Source organism: Gorilla gorilla, chromosome 6, assembly GCF_029281585.2.
Source record: "Gorilla gorilla gorilla isolate KB3781 chromosome 6, NHGRI_mGorGor1-v2.1_pri, whole genome shotgun sequence".
NCBI lineage: Eukaryota > Metazoa > Chordata > Mammalia > Primates > Hominidae > Gorilla > Gorilla gorilla.
Genome location: NC_073230.2, coordinates 41,368,375 through 41,395,161, shown reverse-complemented (window position 1 = coordinate 41,395,161; position 26,787 = coordinate 41,368,375). Strand labels below are relative to the sequence as shown.

The 26,787-nt window shown below is 39.5% G+C and overlaps 1 protein-coding gene across 3 annotated transcripts in view; it reads right to left on the bottom strand.

The window, feature by feature from the left end:
* BMPER (BMP binding endothelial regulator) overlaps window positions 1-26,787 on the bottom strand; it is a 249,926-nt gene that overhangs the window by 188,096 nt on the left and 35,043 nt on the right. The window lies entirely within an intron of this gene.

Sequence of the window (26,787 nt, the reverse complement as noted above, 5' to 3'; positions counted from 1 at the left end):
CAGGAAGAAAGGCCAAGAATGGGTATGGGTTTCCTTTACCTTTTGGAGCAAAATAAGTTATGTTCTCTAAGCCCAGATTAGCGATCAAAGGAACCACCATGCTCTTTAGCTATTTTTCCCCAAAACACAACTAAGCCTTCTAAGTATCCACTTGACATTCACTTACATTAATTCATTGACTACTGAGAAGATTAACCTCCTGAATTATATTATCAAGTGCAAAGCCATAGATTGATGAACTCTCATGGCCAAAATGTATAACCTCGTGACTTGATTTATGCCTAATGATGTATGAGGAGTAACAGAGCTAAAAACACCACTATTAAAAGGGATCTTACATGAGATTAAATTAATTCAAGATCAAAAGTGAAGCTTAAAACATGATAGAAAATAAAAGCAGAAAATTAAAATATAGGACTTGAACGCAAAATTCTATACCCATCTAAGATTGTTGATGAGCTACCGTCTTCCGTAGATAAAACCTTCCAACCCTTACCTCCAATTCTAAGAGCTATGATTTCATACTTACTTTTTATATTACTTTTAGGTAGTAGATTAGACTAAGCGAATCTGAAACTACCCAAGTATGGATTATCACATATTATTCATTGGCAAAAACAGAAGTCAAAGGCCAGAGATCTTCAAAAGAAGAAATAAGCCAGTTAGCTTGAGTCTCTGTGGAAAAAGGCCAAAGAAACAATAGTGTGGAAATCACAGCCTAGGTCTTGAGTCAGTTTCTACAAATAACCCTCCACACTGTGGGTTACATGATCTAGGAAGATGCACTTGGCGATGCCTATAGTCACTGTATCCTTAGAAGCCCACTAGGCAAAGAGATTTACCAATACATAGTCTGGATTGCTTAATACAAAAAGTACAGAAGCAGGAACACACACATGGGATAATGCAGAAATAAAAGGGTCTGGCTCTCTGTTTCAGTGACTGATTTCTGGCAAGCTAATCAACCTCAATTCACATCAAGTTTTTCTTGTCCAAGAGAGAAAAGAGACTCACTCCTTCCATGAGAACTTTTAGATAATGCTGTGGTTAAAAAAAAAAAATCCCTGTTAATACATTCAAGCAGAATAACAAAGGACTTAGAAAAAATTCAATAGAGGTTTTCATAAACTTGGAACTATGATCTGAATTCCCAAAGAATTATGAATGATTGAAAAGGGCTCAGTAATACTCTGCTCTCTAGTTCCTACAAATCAAATTACTAAAGTACACAGTTGATTGGAAACACATTAGGGAAATGCTTTCACTATATATTTTTTAATTTCCTTTGCATGAAGTGTTACAGAGATAAAATGTTCAACCACAGGAACCCCTAGCACACTACAAATATTTATGCCAAACCGAGAATGAATACAGTAAATTTTCAACAATGAAAACCAATATAAAACAATTTGGGCTAGCATAAATCTTACTGAACAACGCGCTTACAAGAGACGTGCCATGTGCATGTCTGATCCACTAACACAGACTCATTCAGATAATAAATAACTTGTTCCGAGAGATGGAGGCGGGGAAATCAGAGAACCAAATCCAATTCATGTTAAGTCCAAGTAAATATGAAACGCCTGCCAAGTCTGCCAGTGGAGTTTCCGAATATGTTATATATTTTCATTATCTGAATTAAAAAACTGAAAGAAAGGGTGATTTTTTGCTGCTAATAGTGCAAGCAAAGATCCTGCCTTTTTTGTTTTAGAGGAGGAAGTGTGCTACAAAATCCATGTGGGCCAGGGTTAACAGGCTGTTCCCAAGCAATGCCAGGTCATGTGCAAAGGGCTCCCAGGAGGACCACCAGGCTGTCTGGATTATTCCACTCTTTATGGGATAAAAGGTATTGGAATAAATGGTCCACAGTGCAAGGAACCCAACAGTGTTTTCTGCTTCAAATAACTGTCAGTGGGAAGCCTTGTTCCTCCACCATAATTTACCACATAAAGAAAGATTGGACAGTAATACTGGAAAATTGGACGAAGGTCACATTGTGAAGTGCTCCATTGCTTAACCACCCTTGTTTACGTGTCATTCTATCACATCTGACTCCATATAACAGATCTTCTCAAATGATGGATGAATTTGACTGACTGAATAGACTCCAAAACATCTGTGAAAATCTCTTTAGTATATGTAATCCACACCTTTTCCTTCTTCACCTACCCTCACTACCATCAACTACTTATGGAGACTTCAGTATATCAAGCACTAGAATGGATTTCATATGTAAGGACTCTCAGAAAAAAAGATAATTAAAGAAAGGACATTCTCATCGCTCTTTGGGTTTATGTTCTAAGATAAACATGTTATTTTAATTCATGAAACTAACGAGCTAAATGAAGACTCAGATATAGATACAATCAAAGAAAACCTTATATGTACTCCAAAAATAAATGACTTCTTATTTTCTGTTAGATAAATTTCTTTACAATTAATTCTATTTGCCACCAACTTTATGCTGCTAATAGGGTAAACAGACAATATCTTGCCCTATTTTTATTTAAATTCCAGAGAGATGGAATATACTATCTCTTATTGGCCATGGTAGAAAGAGATGCACACAAAATTTTCCATCATACATCCAGGCATTGCTTCCCAAACTCCCTCTAGTGAGAGACCAGTTTTGTTTTCATTTTTGTTTGTTTGTTTTTTGTTTTGAGACGGAGTTTGGCTCTTGTCTCCCAGGCTAGAGTGCAATGGCGCGATCTTGGCTTACTGCAACCTCCGCCTCCCAGGTTCAAGTGATTCTCCTACTCAGCCTCCTGAGTAGGTGGGATTACAGGCACCTGCCACCACGCCCGGCAAATTTTTGTATTTTTAGTAGAGACAGGGTTTCACCATGTTGGCCAGGCTGGTCTCGAACTCCTGACCTCAAGTGATCCGCCTGCCTCTGCTTCCCAAAGTGCTGGGATTACAGGCATGAGCCACTGCGCCCAGCCTTTGTTTTTGTTTTTTAATCCAGTGTGGACTGATACTTTCATAAAATATAATAAAAGTGACTTACTAGAAAAAACTGAATTTCGAAGAGACAAAATATAAGCCCAACTTTTATTATTACATGTAATAGGCATAGAATACACTACCAAGTTATATTAAACATTTCTGTTTACTGTCCATTTTTGTACTCAACTTATTGTAGACCAGCACCATGGACCACATTCTGGGACACATTCTGGGTTTAATTGCATTGAGAGGTATATTATGGGAGCAGGAGGAACAACTCAATGAAATAATATAAATATATTCAAGTGTTGACGTTTAGAATAGAAGCGAACTTACAGATATTATAGTTTATCTCCTTCTTTTTACAGATGAGAAAATTTGCACAAAAAGGCTGAAGGGCTTACTCCAAATTAGAAGAAATTAGATATGAAACTAACACTAGAATCCAGGTGCCATGTGAAAATTACATTTTTACATCCAGGTCTAAATTGCTAGTATTATTTTAGCATTTTCTAATTCAGCATAATATCCTTTGCTTTGAGGACTTCATGGCCCAGGAATAAAACCAGCATTTGTCTATATAAAATTAAATCATAGCAGATCTAGTAATTAAATAAAAGAGTAAGTGACTGGAATAATTAGATGACTGGTCAGGTAAATATGCAGCAACCAGTAAAGTAGCTTTTTTTTTCTTTAAATATTTAAAAGAAACTCCCTACAAGGGATTTATAAACATTCATTAGTTTTCTTCTAGTGACAAAAAGCATTTGAGATTTTATAAGCTTCAATAAAACCATCAGTACTGCAGCGGGAGGTGTGGTAATTTTCTGATAAAATCACTACGATATCTTTAAACCAGCAGTTCTCAAGTGAGGGTGATTTTGCCTTTCACCCTAAGCCCTACCCAGGGGACTTTGGGCAACATTAGGAGACATCTTGGGTTATCACCGCTGGAAGATATGGAGCGCTATAGGCATCTAATGGGTAGAGGCCAGGGATGATGCTAAACATCCTACAATTCACACCAAGAATTAACCAGCTCAACATTTTGATTGTGCCAAGGCTGAAAATCCTGATGTAAACCATCAGACAAAGCTCAATATGGTTCTTCCTTACATCTAAAATAATACAACAATGAGCCTAAACCAGCTACACTTTTCTTTTGTATATATTTTGGCTTTTTTATGTTAATTATTTTCAGGGTGGAAAAGAACTCCAGAGTATTTGTCCTAACATTCATATTCTTGTAGAGAAGCTTGGCTTAGCCAACTGAGAAAACGGGGCAATGAAAACAGGAAGAGCACAAATTAATTGAATCCACAGTTAAGCAATAAAACTCATTTTTCCTATTAGTTCTGACCTTTTTCAGTGGCCACATTATCCCAAGGGAGAAAGAATACCACACATTTTCATCATTCTGTTGTTAAAATAGCTGTTAAAAATCATCAGGACCATAAAAAATGGCATTGGCCTTCTAATGAGCCTTGGCTGTGCCTAGTTTCTCCTATTTAGTCTTAATCCTCTCATTTTTCACATTAACATCAGTCAAATGGCAAAGAACTGGATCTTACCATTATGAATAACTTACCCCCTGGTACCCAAAGCCTTCACAACATGCCCCCAACCTACCTTTCCAGTTCTTTCCCTTCATCCCTAGAACTCCATGTCATTGCCTGGGGTTACCTTCACAATGAACTCACAAGCTTCTGAATGCATGTTCAAGTTCCTCAACTAAGGCAATCTGGCTTCTGACCCCACCATCCCTCCACTAAAACTTTACTCTCTTGCGCTACAGCTGCCTTCTAAGGGCCCAAGCAAAAGACACTCAGTCGTTATTGTCTGGAGCCTCTTTGTGGAGGGCTGACCGGGCTTTCCTTCTTCAGTGCCCTCCCACACCTTCTAGATGCTCTCTCCCAGTTACCTCTCCAACCTCTCTACTCCAGCCTCAGCTAAGCTGCTGGTTACTTCTCGCCTGCCTGGACTATTGCAACAGGCTCACTGACTGTTTCTCCTGGCTGTGATAAGGACCTTTCTTAAGCCATCCTCCTACACAGCTGTCACTGTGTGCTCTTTCTGGCCTGCTCATGTCATTCACAATGACCAATGGTGCACAGACTGGCTGAGGTACAGACCAGGCACCCACCCCTAGCCCTTTTATTCTAGACAAATTGGATCAGAGTTTCCAAAAGTAGGAAGTGGAAGAGGAATCTAACATGTAGCCAGGATTGAAAACCATGAACCTTTACTGTAAACATCAAAGATATCCCGGGCCTGGCCTCAACTCACCTTTTCATCCTCTATTCTGCTGTTCCCAAACTTGTACTCCCTCCATTGCAGAGAAGCTGTACTTAGAATTCTCCAAGACATGGCCAGAAGATCTCAACCTGCGATTTTGCACATGCTGGTCCCTTATTGAAAAGCCTGAATCTCATCCATTTTCTCCTTCTCCATTACCCCACAAGGAAACCTAGGTCACCCAAACTTTCCTTCCTTGCCTCACTCATCCTTTTTCAAGACTCAGCTTAAAATCATAGTCTCTAGGAAGCCTTCTATGAAACTTCCCCACTCAGGGTATGTTCCTGTGTTCTTTCTCCATGCACAATGTGAATTCCAAGTCCCTTTGTTTGTGGGAAGGACTTGATAAATGCTTAATTTCATTGGTAAAAAATAGCAGGCACCAACATACAGCTATTCCTATAAACTACAAAAATAGAATATAGAAAGGGTGACATTCACTGGATCTCCTGTTTTCTCTTAGGTATGTGGTCCCATTCAACTCCTCTTCCAGAAACAGGAAAGCTTTCTTGGAGCTATTCAGATAAGTGAACTTTCAGTAGAGTGCCTTTTCCTTTCAAAATCTATTTTGGTTCCCTAACTACTGGTTTATTCTCAACTACTTTTTTAATAAGCACACAAACAGTCATATTTATTTAAATTAAACCAAATTGGGAGTCTTTGAAGTCATTTCATGCCACATGGCACAAGGAAACAGAGCAGACAGGTCTGCCATGCTTTGCTGCTTCCAGGCCACCTGATAGGGCACCCCTGCTCCCCTGGACTTGGTCAATAAGCCCCAAATTACCCCAGCCCAGTACAATTTTTTTAATGAACCACTTTTCAGACACTGTTCTCCAGAAACATATGGAAGTATAATCAAAAGGGATAAACATAAAATCTGACTATCCATTCTAGGGCTTAAACAGTATCCTTAAGACTTCATTTAAAACAGGCTTTTATTACTCTTCAAGGCTGTACCTACCATGAATCCTGGAGGCAATTGTGCTTATTTTTGGCTAATGGGAATTTTATAGCCAAACCATTTCCTCAGTCCCAAGAGAAAGAATCAGGCCCATGAACTGAGTTCTTAAATAGTAGCGTGTGCTCCCTCACCACAAAATTTTTTTCATTGCTTTTTTAGCTTCGCTTCCAATTAGGAATTCAATATGTGATTGAAATGAAATAATTGACAATAGAAAAAAATGATAGAAAGCTATTTCACTTAATTTTTGATGATTTAATGAATAAACCCCAAATATGCAGAAATTTCAGATGAGTACAGTGAATCACTTGCAAATTCAACTGACTTCACCAGTATAAAGGAAGAAAAAAAAACTTCCACATGACTTGCTTGGATTTCTAATCTTTGTGTTTATTGGAGACTGTAAAGTGATGAAATTGTGGCTCAGTCGCATAACTTTATAGTATCATAATAGATACAGTATCTGCCATTGACCATAAGGTAATACAATACATTCTATGAACCACAAATAAATTGGGATTCTAGTCAATAAAATATGCTTTTGAATTTTTAATGTAATTAATACAATAAAGGGAATATGCAATGCATTAAGGGAGAAAAATCCTTGCCGCAACTTTTTATACATCACCCACCATTCTTGCATTTGCTCTCTACTTAGCATAAACACTTCTAAATATGGGAGTGCCTATTGCTCAGGGCTGAATCCCACTGCAAAAACCATCCTATCTTCAGCACCCCACTGTCAAGCAGTCAGCTCTCATTGCCTCTCAACAGGCAAAGAAGGAAGAACTAAGTTGAGCTCACGCTGAATAAAAATGGAGAAAGAAGGAAAATAATATTACACCAGGAAAGACAGTCCTGTGAGATTATAAGGCAGGAAAATGTCACTAAAAGCCACCTCCAAAGATGAGGTACCAAAAACAATTTGAAAAATATTATACAAATAATCTTCCAACAGGAAAAAGGGAAAAAAAGAAAAGAAAATTTAAATAATTGCATAATTATTATAGGTGAGGCATTGAACTTAGAGTTTTCACATAGGACTTAATTTTATTCTCAAAACAGCACTTGTATTAGTCTGTTCTCACACTGCTAATAAAGACATACACGAGACTGGGTAATGTGTAATGAAAAGAAGTTTAATGGACTCACAGTTCCACAGGGCTGGGGAGGCCTCACAACTATGGTGGAAGATGAAGGAAGAGCAAAAGGACTTCTCACATGGCGGCAGGAGAGAGAGCGTGTCCAGGGGAACTCCTCTTTATAAAACCAGCGTATCTTGTGAGACTTATTCACTACCATGAGAGAACAGTATGAGGGAAACTGCCCCCACCATTCAATTATCTCCACCTGGCCCCACCCTTGACACATGGGGATTATCACAATTCAAAGTGAGATTTGGGTGGGGACACAGAGCCTAACCATATTAGCACTATAGAACACATAACAAGGACCTCATAACGCAAAGGTAGCACATCTAACTCCACAACAGATAACATTTTACCCCCAGTATTTAGAAATGAGGGAACCAAGCTTCAAAAAAGCGCAATTACTTTGGGAACAAACGGCCACTCTTCTGCCTTACTCTAAAAGCCATGTTCCATTCACTATTTGAGTTGTGCTAGACACAAAAAAGGAGCTCAGAAAGTGATAGCTTCAGTAGTAAAAATGTTGTCCCTGGGGAAGATGGCATGCTGCCTTTCAATGATACTTTAAAAGGATGTTCCAGTGGTGGTACAAAGCCAGTATTTAAGGTTACATGCAGATTTTGTGGCTGGAGTGGTAAGAGCTGATGTTGAGGATTTATGTTTGAACTCTGTTCTAAATGTATTTACATTTGGCTACCAACTATGCTAAGCCTTGGGCCTTTCAACATTAGGAAGCAACAAATAATGAGGGCTCAAAGCATCAACTTCAAACATCTAAGGGTGAATTCATACATTTTTCATAATAAGAACATGTTTTGCAATGGGATTCAGCCCTGAGCAATAGGCACTCCCATATTTAGAAGTGTTTATGCTAAGAAGAGAGCAAATGCAAGAATGGTGGGTGACGTATAAAAAGTTGCAGCAAGGATTTTTCTCCCTTAATGCATTTCATAATAGGAACATGTTTCTAGTCTGGGGTGCATAGTAGCAGCCTAAGAAAATAAGATTTATTTAAAGACAACAAACAACCAACAACCTCATAAGGAAAATTACGGTGGCTATAGACAAAAAGTCAAGAATGGAACCCTCCGTTTCCTCAAAGTAATTTCAAAGACATCAGTGACAGTGTAAAGAATAAATGTGTTATCTACAACACACGTATGAAACACCATCTGTGTCACTAATGCATTATCCTGCATGATTTTTATACTTTAGAAAACATATTACTTAATGTAAACTTTCAGGTTGATTAACTAGGGTGTTCAGGGCTCATCAGGAAAAATTGTCAAAAATATTCCACCATCACTCTTTATCTTTTATTTTTAATTCTGAAATATAGATTCACAGAAAGGTGCAAACAAATATACAGGGAGGTTCCATGCACCCTTTGCTCAACCTCCTCCAGTGTTAACTCTTGTATAACTACAGGACAGCAGCAAAACAAGGAAATTGACAATTGTGCAATCTACAAAGCTTATTCAGATTTTACCAGTTTTACATACACTTATTTGTGTCTGGGTGTGTGTGTGTTTCTGTGCAGTTTTATTACGTGTACATTCTTGTAACCACGTAACATACAGAATTGTTTTATCACAACAAGACTCCCTCAGGCTATTCGTTTATAGCAACACTCAGTTTGCTTCTTGCCTCTGTCTCTAATCCCTGGCAACCACTAGTCAGCTCTCCATTTCTATAATTTTGTTATTCCAGAATATTAAAGGAATCATCTAGTATGTAGCCTTTTGAGGTTGACTCTTTTCTCCCTGAATAATTCTTCTGAGCTCCAACCAAGTTGTTGCATGTATCAATTGTTTGTTCCTTTTTATTGCTGAGTATCCATATCATTCCTTGGTATGGATATACCACAGTTGGTTTAACCACTCACCTACTGAAGGGCATCTGGGTTGTTTCCAGTTTTTTACCTTTTACAAATAAAGCTGTGATGAACATTTATTCATCACAGCAGGATTTTGTGTGAACACAAGTTTTTGTTTCACTGGCATAAATGCTCAAGAATGCAATTACTGGGTCATGTGGTAAGTGTTATGTCTAGTTCTTTAAGAAACTGTCATACTGACTTCCAGGGTGGCTAAACAATCATTTGACATTTTCACCAGCAATGTATGAGAGATTTTCCACGTCTTTGCCAGCATTTGGTGTTATCACTCTACAGTTGACCCTTTGACCAACCCTCTTGAAGTCAAAAATTCAATATAACTTTTCATTCCCCAAAAACATACCTACTAATAGCCTACTGCTGACCGGAAGCCTTACCAATAATATAGTTGATTAACACATATTTTGTATGTTATGTGTATTATACACTGTATTCTTACTAAAGTAAGCTAGAGAAAAGAAAATGTTATTGAGAAAGTCATAAGGAAGAGAAAACGTATTTATTATTCATTAAGTAGAAGTGGATAATCATACACGTCTTCATCATCATCACATTAACGTAGGCGGAGGAAGGGGAGTGGTTGGTTTTGCTGTCTCGGGTGGAAGAGGTGGACAAAGTGGAGGAGGTGGAGGAGGTGGAAGGGGAGACAGGAGAGGCAGGGACACTTGGGTATAACTTTTATTGAAAAAGATCTGCGTGTGAGTGGACTCACAGAGTTCAAACCCATGTTGTCCAAGGGTTCGATGTTTACATTTGTAGCTATATTGATAGGTGAATTAATATTTTATTGTAGTTTTAACTGCATTTTCCTGATAGCTAATGATGTTAAACATCTTTTTATGTGCTTCATTGCCACCCGTATATACTCTGATGAAATGTCTCTTCCTATCTTTTGCCTATTTCTAATTAGATTTTTTGTTGTCCTCACAAAGCCTCCGTAGAACAAATGATTGTTATATTGATGAGGTAAATTTATCAGTTTTTCATTTTTATGAACAATGCTTTTGGTGTCAAGTCTGAAAACTCTGCCTAGCTCTAGGTCCCACATATTCTCCTACATACGTTTTCTACGAGTTTTACAGTTTTCCATTTCACATTTAAGTTTGTGATTAATTTTGACCTAATCATACGATGTATAAAGTTTAGGTGAGGTGTTTGTTTTTTTGTGGTTTTTTGTTTGTTTGTTTGTTTGTCTATGAACAGCTCACTGCTCCAGCGCCACGTGTTTAAAAAGCTAGCCTTCTTCCATCACACTGTTTTGGCATTTTGTTAAAAGTCAGGTGGATATATTTCTGTCTTAGTCCAGGTTCTCCATCCTATTCCGCCGATCTGTGTGTCCATCCTTCTGTCCATGCCATTTTGCCTTTATTACTGTAGCTGTACTACACGCTTTGAAATTGGGTAGACTGATTCCTCTCACTGTATTCTTGTGTTTCAAGATTGTTTCAGCTATTCTAGGTCCTCTGCCTTTTTATGCGAATTTTAGAATAAGCTTGTCTATGTCTACAAAATACCCCTGCTAGGTGCTTTTTAGACCATTTTAAAAATTACCTATATGGAAATATCAGGCTTGATCTATGCCTCATTGAGAAGCCTCTTTCACTGTGGGATGAAGCCGGCCTATGTTTGCTGAGTACACTTTTGGGAAGCGTTTTTCCACGAGTAGTCCAAGGACTAAGGGCATTCCTAGGGGGCCTGTGAAAACACACATTCCTGCACCCATATTTTTCTTCCTATCTGCCACCTCTTTTACCTGGGCTCTTTGCTGGAAATTCTGAGCTAAGACTCATTTGCTTGGGATGATTTTAGAACTGTGCAGCCAGCAGAAGAGACGTCTGATTCAACAGCGCAACGTTGTACAGAGTCTTCTGGAAGTCTGTGTGGCTGCCTCTGATTTCATGCCATGAGATCATAGGGGTTCTTTGTTACATTTGAAGCATGGGTAGATAAGTGATTAAAGAGAAAAATTCACCCATTCTAAAAACAGGACAAAATTGATAAAGGCCTTGGCCAGGCACAGTGGCTCATGCCTGTAATCCCAGCACTTTGGGAGGCTGAGGCAGGCAAATCACCTGAGATCGAGAGTTTGAGACCAGCCTGACCAACATGGAGAAACCCCGTCTCTACTAAAAACACAAAATTAGACAGGTGTGGTAGCAGGCACCTGTAATCCCAGCTACTCAGGAGGCTGAGGCAGGAGAATCGCTTGAACCCGGCAGGCGGAGGTTGTGGTAAGCCAAGATCACGCCATTGCACTCTAGCCTGGGCAACAACAGTGAAACTCCATCTCAAAAAAATAAAAAAATTGATAAAGGCCTTAACCTATGGGCAGGAACTGTGGAAGAGACTGCCAAATATCTGTCAAGAAAAGCAGCTACTGACCCATGTGATCACACCGGGAGAGGAATGAGGAGAAACCTCCACACCATAAGCCCACACCTCATCCAAGCTGGAATTAAAGCAGGCACTCATGGGAGCTGTACCGGAACCTCCTGCACTCCCTGAATCTCAGAGCAACCATTGATTTCTGAATTTTAGTTTATCAACAAAGGTTTATACTTTTAAATTATATTTCTTTTGTTAGTAACTCTTGTTAAAAAGAAGAGAAGTATCAAGCACCTGGGTTGTAGTCAGTGGTGTGCTGCCCATATTTAACAGCCAGCTCTCTAAGAGGAAAAAGCCCTGACTTTGAAATGCATTCTGATTTCCAAGGTATGAATACTTCCATCGTGGTCATTCCTGGCAACTAATGTGATATCAACAAAAACAGTGCCGGAAGATAACCACTTCAGCACATCACAGTTTAAAGTACTATATATTTTAACATTAGATGCCAGTGGCTCTGTGAAACCTTGTATCTTCCTAACAGGAGACCATGAACTTTCAGGTAGAGTTTAGGGTATTTTATTAGCATTAGAGGTCATGCTGTTAATCCCATATACCTAGATAAAAATACTTAAGCATACTAACAGTCACATATTTTCAGTTTATGGCATTATGTCTGGCTCTCCTTCTCCTAAACTTGGTATATACAACACATCATTTAACCAGGAGAACATTCATTCCAGGGGCTCCCAAGCCTACTGAACATCAGAACCACCTAGGGGGCTAATTCAGAATATAGATGCCCAGTGGAATCAACATAAATGTCTATCAACAAATGAGTAGATAAACAAAATGCAATATATTCATACAATGGGCTATTATCTAGCCTTTTAAGGAATAAAATTCTAATACCTGCTACAACATGGATAAACCATGAAGACATTATGCTAAGTGATAGAAGCCAGACACAAAAGGACAAATATTGTCTGACTGCACATACATGCGGTACCTAGAATAGGCAAATTCATAAAGACAGAAAGTGGAATGCAGGCTACCAACGGCTGAGGGGAGGAGAGAAAGAGAAGATATTGTTTAATGGGTACAGAGTTTCAGTTTGAGATGATGAAAAAGTTCCAGAAATAGATAGTGGTAATGGTTGCTCAACAATGTGAATGTACTTAATGCCATCAAATTGTATATTTTAAAATGATCAAAATGGTAAATTTTATGTTATGTGTGTCTCGCCATAAAAAAGAACACAGTTGCCTGGGCCTCACTCATTGGGGATTATGATTCATTTGGTCTGGAGTAGGGCTCAGGCATCTGAGTATTTTACAAGCAGTCCTGGCAATTCCAAGACACAGGCAGGTTCAGGACCCACTAATCTAGTCCAGCCCCTGCATGATACAGAGGGGAAAACAAAGGTTCTGAAAGAAATGTCTCGGCCAAGGTCAAGTAACTAGAAGTGGCAGAGTCAATAATTGATTCCCCATCTACTTCCAAGTCCTGTCTTCTTTTCACTTCATTCTTCAAATAACTGAGGGTCTTTATGACTATTATACAATCCTCAGGCTGCAAGGCTTAGAAGTTCCCTGTCTAGATGTCTGAATATATTAACCAGGCCAGGCTTTTGCCTTCAGCTCCTCTGTGTGGCCTTGCCTCTGGAGGTTTGAAGATGTTTGCCTTGCTTCTTCATTCACAGCCTCATCAAGGTGGCCATGCCACAGTTCCCGGAACCCAGTATATTAAAAACTCACAGTGCAGGTTTGGAGAATGCCTGGACACTCTCCGACAGTCAGAGGACTGCCTCATGTGTTCAGCATCAGCCAGTCAATGCCCAAGCACGTCTGCAGATAAACATCTTCAGCCCTCCAACCACCAACCTACTAGAAACATAATTAGCTGGCTCTGATGTAAATAAGCTCATACTGAGAGAAGGAGGCACTCAAGTTCATGAACATACCAATGTACATTGTTCACCTTCATTATCATATTAGTCTTGTTAAACATCAATCTCTCTAGCAGACAGATTTCTAAGTCAATACACATTAGCTCTAAGATGAGGTTCCTCTCCAAAAGAAATATAGAACATTTAATTCTAAAAAGAAAAAAAAGGAATCAACTTCTGAAGAAACTACAAGAGTATTCTCTGATCAAAGTCCAGTAGGAACATTTACCATTCAGCATCATGATCATTTTTAAAATAACAATCAGATGCCTGCAAGCTCATGCATCTTCCTCAGTAGATGCATGTCACATATATGGACATACTTTCAGTTTCAGAGTTGCTGAATTTAAGCAGCAAATAAAAGAGAACCTAGACAGACTGCAGGGGCTTCGGTGTCAAATCATTCCTTTGCTAGGGTTTCTGATGATGCACCCCAAGTTTCTACCTAGAATACCTCACTTTATTCTCTCAGCTTTATGGCCCTCCATGAAACAATGCCATTAGAAGCCTCAGAGGAGATAAGAATATTTTGGTTCCAAAACATTTTGAGATGATAAGCATCACTGTGATTTTATTCTCACAGTGAAATATACTATAAGACAGGAGGGGGAAAAATCATCTTAAAGTGCTGAGCAGTTTACTCTTCATGATAGGTACGCTATAAGCAGTCGCAGAATCATTTTAAGAGCAGCTGCAGAAAACCCAAAGCTACATTAAAGGTTCATTCTATATGATGTTATAAAAGAAAGCAGATAATCACATCAAAATTATGGTACCTTGGAAATCCGAAGTCCTAATTGCAGAATATTACTGGTGGCTTTGCACAAAAAATTGAAAGATCTACTAAAAATTACATTTAGGTGATCAGTAAGTTTATTAGTACTATACTATACTACAGCCACTACCATACGAAAATATACTTAAGCTGTGGTGGTTTTAATTATCTTTTTTAACCTCTATGGAATTCAAAGAAGGAACAATAAAATATCAAGGGCCTAGAACTCGTTGGTAGACATTCAGTCATTTTTCATCCCTATTTATCCATTCTCATTCGCTCCCTATCACTCTCACTCAACTTCAACTACCACCCTCCTCCACCATGGCCAGGAACAGTTGCAATCATTTAATGTGAGTCAACAGTACTACACTAAATATGCTCATGACATCATGAGACACATGCTGAACTAGGAAGATTGAAACTTAGTTCCAATTTTCCAATCTTTCTCTTATTCCCTTTTATCCAACATATATTCAGGGGGCAGCCAGTCTGTACCAGGCACAGTGATCAGAGCTGAAAATACTATCATCCCTACCCTCCCAAAACTTCCAGTTTAGCAGGAGTTCCAGAAAATCAAAATGCTGAATCACAATTGAGGTTAGTGTTAAGAAGAAAAGATACTTAATAGTACAGCAAGTACCCATGGATGCCGGGAAGGAATGTCCAAAGTGAAATCTAAAAAATGGGTCAAAGTCAGCTCTACAACATAGGGTAGAAAAGCACTCCAAGCAAAGGTTAGAGTATGTTCAAAATTCCATGGCAGGAAGTGAGCACAAAACATTGAGAGAAACAGAAGAAACTCTCCCGTCCAGGTGCAGTGGCTCACACCTGTTATCCCAGCACTTCAGGAGGCCAAGGCAGGTGGATCACTTGAGGTCAGGAGTTCAAGACCAGCCTGGCCAACATGGTGAAAACCCATCTCTACTAAAAATACAAAAATTAGCCTGGCGTGGTGGTGCACGCCTGTAGTCCCAGCTACTCGGAAGACTGAGGCAGGAAAATCCACTGAACCTGGGAGGCAGAGGTTGCAGTGAGCCAAGATCCTGCCACTGCACTCCAGCCTGGGCAACAGAGAGAGAATCCATCTAAAAAAAAAAAGTCCCACCAGGAGAAGTGCAGAAGAAGATGGGGAGACAGGGGAGAGCAAGACCCAGATCTTGCAGGGCTTGGTGGCCACCTAACCAGAGGAGGAGAGGGAATGGCCAAAAGCAAGCAAGCGTTTGCTAGCTTGTACTGTGTGCACTGATTGGGCAAGCTATCTTCTAGCTGTAAGTATCATTCTCGATAGATGCTTCTACTTACCATGTGTCCCAAAGCTTCTCTGGGTATGGTTGGTAGAATTCTAAGCTGTATCCAACCCCTGATACACCTACTTTGTGCAATCCTTCCCTTGAGTGTGGGCAAAACCTGTGAATGTGATGGATGTCACTCTCGTGATTAGACTGTGACCAGAAATTGTGCAGGTGTAACTTGAGTTATTATCCTGAGTGGGCCTGACCTACTAAGTGAGCCTTAAAAAGGGTCTACAAGCCATAAAGGTTTTTTTGCTGGCTTTAAAGAAGGAAGCCACTCTGCAGCTGCAAGGAACTGAATTCTGCCGACAGCCACGTGAGCTTAGAAGAGGCCCCTGAGCCTCAGATGAGACCAGCCCTGGATGACATCTTAATTGCAGGCTTGAGAGACCCAGCTAAGCTGTGCCCAGAGCCCCAACCCACAGAAACTGTGGGTTAATAAATGATGTTATTTTAGGCCGTTAAGTTTGTCATAGCTTGTTGTCTATCAATAGAAAACTAGTACGCTGGCCATCAGCAGCAGAAGGAAGCTCTGTGAGGCTGGGAGCCTCTGAGACTACCCCCATTCTGATATGGCTGTCAGGCACTTTGCATATGAGACATCAGGGAGACCAGAACTACCACCCTCCTCCACCATGGCCAGGAACATTCACAACTTGGCCCACTTTAGAAAGTGAAAATGGATGCACCAGAAGTCCACAACAAGCCTTAGAAATCTAATCTTCTAACTTAAAGGCAACCACAAACTTGCCCCTTAAACTGCCTTCCAAAAGTCTACAAAATCTAAAAAACAAAGCCCAGGAATAAATGGGTTGAGACAAATTTGACAAGGAAAGCTGATCTCTGTTTTAAGTTTCCTTACTAATTTTAACAACAAAAACAGCTTTTTGTGAAGTATGATTTTAATGTTAACAAGGTCCTTTTAGACAAGTAGGGTCATTTTTATTGAAATGCCAAAATAGCCTGGTTTATATTATGGGTAGCCAATCTATGAATTGTAACATTTTATACATCTTTTTTTGGTTAGAGAAAAAGAGCAGGGGAAAGAAATCCCTCTTGTTTTTTTGTCTTGTTTTTTTCTTGTCTTGAAAAACGTATTAACAACCTCCACTCAAATTTCTGAGGCCAGGTGGATAAAATTAGTTAAACTGCATAGGTTAAAACATCTATGCAAGCATTCCAGAATCTAACAACTTTCATCAAGAAGCATGTGAGAAATTCTCTTAAGCACAAAATCATGGAAAAAAAAAAAAAACACAGTGGCACTGGAAGTGAGTAGCTCAATGGTGGGGAGGGAATGCAATCTCCAAAGATGTTTTAAGTGACAGGTTAGAGTCTCAGCATTAAATTAGCTAAGAGAAAGCTAGAGACTTCTATTTGGTTAGAAATGAAACACACACACACAAAGAAATGAAACATGCACACACAGAGAGAGAGTATGCAGAGGCTGGCTCTGGAAGGATCCCAAGAACCTGGTACAAAGATTGTCTCCAGGACTAAGTCGCTGGGGTCAAGAGTGGAAGGGAAACTTACTTTTATTATAGATATTTTTGGGTGCTTTTAAGTGTGTAATTGCATGACCTATTTAAGATATTGTATGCAGCCACGCACACACATACACACATAAGAGCAAAGCTCATCTCAATTGTCTCACTGGAACACTGCTGCAGTAATAAGCAGTCATGAGTACTAGTGAGGAAAAAAAAAATTGAGTTGAGGGTTCCCAGATAAAGGACAATTAGTAAGAAAAGCCACTGGTTCCTAAGCTACATGTTGTCAGTCACCTCCAAAAGCCTCTCTGCCTACATACTTTCTTTTAAATTGTTGGTCCACCCAGACTATAATCAGTCCTGGAGGGAGAAGGGGGCTGTGCCCGGGTGAAGAACTGCCGAGTTCATTTCTCTCTCTCTCTCTCTCTCTCTCTCACTTTCTCTCTCGTTTATCTCTAGAGCCATCACAACTCATCTCTCTTCCTTCCTGCTTATCTCACAGGCAGTATGATACTGTATTAGTCCATTCCCACATTGCTATAAAGAAATACCTAAGACTGGGTAGTTTATAAAGAAAAGAGTTTTAATTCACTTACAGTTCCTCCGGCTGTACAGAAGGCATGGCTGGGAAGGCCTTAGGAAACTTACGATCATGGCGGAAGGCAAAGAGGAAGCAGGCACCATCTTCACATGGCCAGCAGGAGACAGAACAAAGGGAGAAGTGCCACACAGTTTTAAACCAGATCTGGTGAGAACTCACTCACTATCATGAGAACAGTAAGCGGGAAATCACCTTCATGATCCAATCACCTCCCACCAGGTGCCTCCTCCAACACTGAAGACCATAATTCAACATGAGATTTGGGTGGGGACACAGAGACAAACCACATTATATGCCAAGCAAGAATGGGACAGTGGGAGTCAGAAGACCCCCTCTGCCTCTGAGCAATTGTACAATCTCTCTCATCACATAAGTTTTCCCATCTGCTAAATCAGAAGAGTAATCACCACCACCTCAGGGCTGAACACAACTCTATCTCTGAAAGCCTAAGGTTGGAGGATTGTCTTCTCTTCCAAAGTATTCTCTAAAACTCTTTCACAGTGTAGTTTACATGATTAGCAGACCTTTTAGGGGAAGGCAACTCATTTCTTATTTGGGAGGCAAAACCTGGGGCAAATAGCATCCAGGTTGATTAGATATAATAACTACCAGAGAATTTGGCCATGTCTAAAAGAAAGGAAAGCAGAGGTTGAGGAAAGAACCACGCTTTTGTTTGGGAAGCAGACAATGCATGGTTATGATTGCCAAACTAAGTTTGGTTAAAAGTAAGCAACCAGACTGGCACATGGCTAACTCAATCTTTCCATCTTAAAACATTTCAACAATAAAACAATTCACTCTGTCAACACAGAAAGTGTCATTATTTTCATATAAGAGTTTTTTTAAATGTTTGTTTCTATATATGGTAAGTAGCTGGCTCCCTCCAAAACAACCACATAGCAGTATTCTGAAAGCCATGATCATCTTCCAGGTCATTCTCGAAGCAGCACTGAGAAAAGGTCCCTTATTCATAATCTTGTACTATACAAAAGGCAACCTATAATTAATAATGCTTAATCTATTACCATTATTCATAGTCCCCCTTTACATTGGTCAGTAATTGGTCTACAGACATGAGCTCAATTCTCTTAAATTTCACAATGCATGTTTTGCTCTTTAATTCTTATTTATCAGAACGTAGGGCAGTTGACCTCATTTTGGAAATTGATGTGCAGATATTTATATTTTGCCTTTTTCTTTTCATGAGACATCATAGATTTTAAAAATCAAATATAAAAGTTAAACTATTAAAAAATGCAACCCATGGGATCATAACCCATAGAAAAACAAGACAAAACACAGAAAAATCAAAGACAAGAAAAGGTTATGGAAAATAAACCCCACTTAACAAATGAAAGACTTTTTTTTCAATCCTTCATCAAACTCTTGTGGACAATTAATATTTCACGCTCTATATGAGGAAAGAAGATGGAACTTGACCTATAAATGTCTGAAACACACCTTATTCATTTATGATCTACTAATAGCAAACATATATTCAGATAACAAACACATTATTGTTCATGAAAGAACCCTACATTAAAGGGTGATTTTCAGTCCAAGTAAATACAGAAAAGCTGCCAAAACCATCTGTTTGACTCCCGATGATCTCATTTGTTTTCATCAAACAATATTGAGTTTTTTCAAATTAGATTAATCTTCTGCCCAGTTGTTAGGCTATTTGGATAAAAATGTATAATTATTATTAGCATAAAAATAATCTCAAAAGCACACTGAAATATTTGCCTTAGAGAAATTGGTTATAATTTACTTACTTTTCTGTTTTAAAGAATATTCTGGCTTCATAAAAGCTAAGGACAATTTGGTAAGCAGCACTATTCTATAAATACCTGGCCCATGGATTCACAAATAATTGTTAAATCAATAAACGAATGGAACATATGAGCAATGCAATTAAAGAAAACAGGGACACAAATGCATGCACACACAAAGCCTTTCTAAGAATACGTTTGAACTATGAGTTTTCATATTTCTGTCCTTAAGCAGATGTACTATCCTACCATTGCCTTTTCAATATCAGCATCTTTTTCGGAGGAAAATAAGTAAAAGTCATGATAGGATTCTGTTATCTTTTTGTGTGACCCCTCTACTCCTCCTCAAACAATCAACAAACAAACAAAAACTTATTACAGATTTGTTTTAAATCAGATTTGTTTAATTCAAGGAAGCCTAGAAACTGGTACCTTAACAAGTTCCCCAGGTGATTTTGAGTGGCAGGCAATGACTAAGACCTATGTCATGCCTTTGTGTGTGCCAGAACCTTCACCCAGGAGCCTTGTGCAGAGCAGCCCTTTTTGAATGTGATTACCTTTTACTTGTTCATAAAAACGCATTGCTCTTCTGGAAAGCCTTCCCAGGCACATCCCTGATTCCTTGCCTGCTAGCTAACCTCCTTCCCTTCTGATACGGTTTGGCTGTGTTCCTACCCAAATCTTATCTTGAATTGTAATGCCCATAATCCTCACATGTCATGGGAAGGACCCAGTGGGAAGTAATTGAATCATGGGGGCAGTTTCCCCCATGCTGTTCTCATGATAGTGAGTTCTCACGAGATCTGATGGTTTTATAAGTGTCTGGCATTTCCCCTGCTGGCTCTCATTTTCTCTCCTACTGCCCTGTGAAGAGGTGCTTTCTGCCATGATTGTACTTTTCCTGAGGCCTCCCTAGCCATGTTGAATCAACTAAACCTCTTTTCTTTATAAGTTACCCAGTCTTGGGTATTTCCTTATAGCAATGTGGGAATGGACTAAAACACCTTCCCCCTGCACTCAGGCATGCCTTCCCCAGAGAACTTCCCAACCAGATGGTACTTCTCTGTGTCCCCTTAATGAAGCAAGCTCCTTGAGGACATGGTCACCCTCTGCTTGATCCTGGGTCACTAACATCTTGGCAGATGAATGACTGAACTTCTCCAGGCCCTCATTTTCCTCATATATAAAATAAGACAGAAATTACCTCACTGTTGTGAAGACTTAGTGGTGAGCATAAACCAAATAACTTGGTATCCAGCAATAGGGAACATAAGGCCTTCTGGTACTTCCATGAAGATAACAGATGGAGGTAAAGGTCTTAAAATCAACCAGATAATCACACCTCACAATCCGCAGTGCTTCAATACTACATGGACAGACAGATGGATGCCACAGCTTTCATGAGCCTCAGGATGAGAGCTCTTGGTAGATAAAAGCAGTAACACTGGCCAGGGACGGTGGCTTACAGCTGTAATCCCAGCACTCTGGGAGGCCGAGGCGGGTGGATCACCTGAGATCAGGAGTTCAAGACCAGCCTGGCCAACATGGCGAAACCCCGTCTCTACTAAAAATACAAAAAAATTAGTCTGCCTGATGGCAGGCACCTGTAATTCCAGCTGCTTAGGAGGCTGAGGCAAGAGAATCACTTGAATCCAGGAGTCGAAGGTTGCAGTGAGCCAAGATTGCACCGCTGCACTACAGCCTGGGTGACAGAGTGGGACTCCGTCTCAAAAAAAAAAAAAAAAAAACTCCAGGCGCGGTGGCTCAGGCCTGTAATCCCAGCACTTTGGGAGGCCAAGGTGGGCGGATCATGAGGTCAGGAGATCGAGACGATCCTGGCTAACACGGTGAAACCCTGTCTCTACTAAAAATACAAAAAATTAGCCGGGCGTGTTGGCAGGCGCCTGTAGTCCCTGCTACTCAGGAGGCTGAGGCAGGAGAATGGTGTGAACCCAGGAGGTGGAGCTTGCAGTGAGCCAAGATCGTGCCACTGCACTCCAGGCTGGGTGACAGAGCGAGACTCCATCATAAAATTATGTTTGCCTGCAGGAACAATGTTATCTCTGAGGAGCTGTATTCTGATCAGCATCCTGGCCTTAAAGAATAGGAATGACCCATGAAGACCCATAAAGAATGAGCATAGTAGTAAAGACCAATTTACAATATATATAAACTTCTGTAATTATTTAAAGGAATCAAATGACATTCCACATAATTATAAATAAACTATGCACATTAATTATAGAAGTAGCTCACATAGATAAGTACAAATAGAATAAACGACAAATAGAAACTCAACTATAGAATATGAGGAATTTTAAATAACTCAAATTTCTTAAGAGACTAACCAAGAAAAAAATGAGATGATAACATGCCTTCTTCTCTCATACTTTCCTTGTATTAGAAGTTTCAAAACAAACAAAAAAATTAATAATTTCTGAGCTATTTCAAAGGTTTCTAACGCAGAATATGTTTTATGATTATGATAACCATAATATTTCCCATTGAGAAAATCACTCTTAGGCTGGGCACTGTGGCTCATGCCTGTAATCCCAGCACTTTGGGAGGCCAACGCAGGTGGATCACTTGAGGCCAGGAGTTGGAAATGAGCCTGGCCAACACAGCAAAACCTCATCTCTACTAAAAATACAAAAAAATTGCCGGGCACTGTGGCACACACCTGTAATCCCAGCTACTTGGGAGGCTGAGGCATGAGAATCACTTGGATGCAGGAGGCGGAGGTTGCAGTGAGCCGAGATCATACTACTGCACTCCAGCCTGGGCGACAGAGCGAGACCCGTCTCAATAATAATAATAATAATGATAATTAATTAAAAAATAAATAAAAATAGAAGAAAAAATCATTCTTAAAAATAACAGGCCAGTAAAACATTCCCACATTCTTCATCTAGCCTATATTCTAAATTTAGTCCCTTCTGTCACTGAAGTTTTGCAATACTGGACCAAATTCTGTAAAAACACTACCATTTAAGTGTTAACTTGTTGACAACTGTCAGTGCTTTCTACACTTTATTGTAGAAAACACAACAGCAATTGATGGCACTCAGTTAGGCTCTTTAAATGGAGCTTGATACCACTTCTCACCAAACCACCAAAAGGGGGAGGAACATATCCCTGGTAATATGGGGAAATCCAGAGCAGGAGAGAACTGGGTCAGGAGTGTGAATGTTGCAGTGTGAAGTGGGGGAATCCGTTAGATGGAATGGAAATGAGGGAAGGCAAAGCTATCCAAACAGGTCTAAATTTTGCCACGTGTGACACCAGCTTTCCCTATCATCTTTTACGGAGAAAGGGCTTAAAAACTCTCAGGGAAGAGGGAAAGAAAATAGCCTTGTCTTTTTTGGAGCCATTTAGTAAAAATGTCCATCATAGTTTGACACATGCACACCTTTTCTCCCAACACTGTGATTTCTAGGTCTCTGTCCTTGAGAAACAGACACACATGGGCCTGACAGGAATGACAAGCTGGTTCCCTGCAGCTTGCAAAAACTGAAAATCTAAACGGCTATCAATAGGGAGGTGTTAAATGAATTACTCTATATCTATACTATGGAATCCATACAAGAGTTGAAAAAGCATGAACTGGCCGGGGAAAATTCCTAAGTCACATTGTTGTTGATTTTTAGGTTTTTTGTTTTTTGATATTGTGGGGTGGGGGGGCAGTTTGGCCAAAGCAAACTGCAAAAGACCATTTCTTTCCATTTATGTAAAAATAAAAGTACACAGACAAAATTATATATACATGGAATAAACTGAAAAAGGTCTGGAAAACACACAATAAATTGGTAACAGTTGTTATTTCTGAGCAGAGTGGGTTTCACAGGCTCAAAAAGAACTTCTTTCTCCTTTCTTGTTTAACTTTTTTAGTACAATAATATATTAATGTGGTGTTTAATTAAATTTAAAATTAAACATAATTGTGCCAAGGAAGGAAAGGAGAAAGAGAGAGAAGTCAGAAGGGAAAAAGAAAAGAAAGTTTCAACAAATCATGGGAGGAAGTGAGGCCAGTTCTTGGGGTTCAGGTCCCCCCACTCCCATTTACTTACACAATCGAATAACCGGAATAGACTTCCAATAAGCATTCCCCAGCACTTCAACATCAGAGTGATGTTTTCTTGGTCATTATCTGCTGTTTTCCTTTATTTCTTTTTTAATCATTCTAGTGATTTTCAAAATAGGAAGACAGCAAAGGGTCAGAGAGAAAACATGGCCTCCCACTACAAAAGGTAAAGAGATTTCTCACGCCTACATGGTCTCATGCTTGATTTTTCTCAAGTATATTGACCAGGATAGGTAATGACTATCAGCCTCTAAAAGCTGTGGGATGTGGTTCTCATTTCTCCATCAGGGAGGCCGACCCTCTCTCTTCCTTTCCGTTGTCTGTCTGATAGCTGTGGTCCTCAAGCCTGTCTGCATAAGGGTCTCAGTGGAGACTTAAAAATATACAGTCAGGGGCCCAGGCTGGGTGCTGCTGATACAGCAGGCCTGCAAGCCTAATGGTGAGAACACCTGGGTCTGTCTCCCATCTCTGTCACTTACTAGCTGTGCGATATTGGGAAAGTCACTAAGGCTCTCAGTGTCACCATTTTTCCATCTGTAAAATGGGGCTGACCTTGTGAGGATTCAGTGCCTGGCTCCAAGAAAGTACCACCAGGAGTACTACCTGCTGCTGTTTTGATGAAGAGGATGATCATCTTGCTGACTACTATTATATTGGGCAAGCCCCAGGAATCTGCATTCTAACTGCTGCTTCTGTGATCCGTTACATTTTGAGAAACACCGTTTATACACATTCCCTCAGGGAAAAGGAAGAACAAACAAACAGGAAACAATATTCAAGGGTAACCTGAAGCATCTAGTAAGCTTTCACTATTGGTCATCCACGAATAATACTAGATTTCACCTTCCCATATGCTTGCTGATAGAGCCATGCCCTGCACCCATTCCGCCTGGCACCCACTACACTATGTTAGGTACACGCTGTGTGCACCTCCACAAGAGGCCTGACCACACAGCCTGGTGAGCAGCTTTAAAAACTGCAAAAGGTATTACCTCTGAATGCAGATACCATTCAAAATACAGGAGAATTCAGTCTATCAGTGCTCCTGTTACAATGTGTTAAGTCAAGGGTCCCCAACCCCTGCCTGGGCCACGGACCTGTACTGGTCTGTACCTTGTAAGGAACTGAGCCACATATCAGGAGGTGAGAGGTGGGCAAACGAGCGAAGCTTCATCTGTATTTACAGCTGATCCCCATCGCTCACATCACCGCCTGAGCTCCGCCTCCTGTCAGATCAGCTGCAGCATTAGATTCTCATGGAAGCACAAACCCTATTGTGAACTGCACATGCATGTCATCTAAGTGTGCACTCTTTATGAGAATCTAACGCGTGAATATCTGTCACTGTCTCCCATCAACCCTAGATGGGACCATCTACTCACAGGAAAACAAGCTAAGGGCTCTCAGTGATTCTACATTATGGTGAGTTATATATGACACATTACAATGTAATAATAATAGAAACAAAGTGTGAAATAAATGTAATACATTTGAATCATCCCAAAACCATCCCCCCATCCCTGTCCATGGAAAAATGGTCTTCCATGAAACTGGTCCCTGATGCCAATAAGGTTGGGAACCACTGTGTTAAATGATCTGAAAAAATGAGGCTCCATTTCTTTGCTAAGGAGACTCCATTGTGTATTATGTTACATATATAAAAATATATATAAATATATATTTATATTAAAATTATATTTCTATTTCGAACATATATAAATTATATTATATATAAATATATAATATATAAATTATATGTAAATGTATTATATATAAATATATAATATATAAATTATATGTAAATATATTACATATAAATTATATATAAATATATAATATATAAATTATATTATATATAAATATATAATGTTACATATATAAATTCTATTATATATGAATATATAATATGTAATATATATAAATTCTATTATATATAAATATATATAATATAATATATATAAATTCTATTATATATAAATACATATAATATATATAAATTCTTTGACCCTGAGACAATCATGCCTAGACATTATTTAGTTCCAAAGTAAACTATTATCAGCAAACTTCTGCATTACTATGATTCCTCACTAAATCACTCTCATTGAGCAAGAACAGTCAAAAGCTTCAGCATGAGCATGCAGGCTCTTGTTAGAGGACTTATCAGAAATGCAGCTGCTACTGCTGTCTCAGAATTTCTGCTACCCACTGATCTGTTGTTGTTTTGTTGTTGTTGTTTTCTCCTATATGAATGCAGAATGCAAAAGAGTTACAGAGAGGTTTACTGGGATTCCTTGGGAGGCCAAACCCAGATTGGGTGAACACTCAGATCTGAGGGGCTCAGGGAATGCCCTCCCAAGGGTCTCCCTCCAGTCCTTATTCCTTTACTACACAAGGCTCTTTGGCTTTAGCTTCTTGCCTTTACTCACATTCAAAGCTAAAAACCAAGGTATAACCTAACTGCCCAAAAATGTGGTCAGAAACAACCAAATGAATGTTGAGACACTCTTACAACAGAATCTTATGCATCTATTAAGGACGATATGTCCAAATAACAGAGATGTTATGCCCTAATGTTAAGTAGGAAAAAATATAAATAATGCAATATGGGTAGCAAAATATCAACCCTGTAAACACTTTTACATGGGAAAATACAGAAATAAATATATCAAATGATAGCAATTGCTATTTCTGGATGGTGAGACTGTATTTTTTTCCTGCTTTTCCACAGTTTAGACTATTTTTTGAGGCTTCTCCTATGAGCATAAGTTACAATTCCAACTAAAAAAAAAACTCACCAAAATACTGGGAGTCTCCAGTATTTAAGAGTCAACAGGACTGTGTCCCTTAAAACCCTTGAGACAAGCACTGTATTATGAGGTACAAAGAGAGAAAACAAAGGGTGCATATTAACATCCACCCCAGGGCCCCTGAAAAGTCAGACTCACTGTATTAGTTCATTTTCACACTGCTACATAGAACTGTCCAAGACTGGGCAATTTATAAAGGAGAGAGGTTTAATTGCGTCACAGCTCAGCATGGCTGGGGAGGCCTCAGGAAACTTACAATCATGGCAAAAGGTGAAGGGGAAGCAAGGCACCTTCTTCACAAGGTGGCAGGGAGGAGAAGTGCCAAGCAAAGGGGGAAGAGCCCCTTATAAAACCATCAGATCTTGTGAACAGCACGAGAAGAGCATAGAGGAAACCACCCTCATGATCCAATTACCTCCACCTGGTCTCTCCCTTGACAT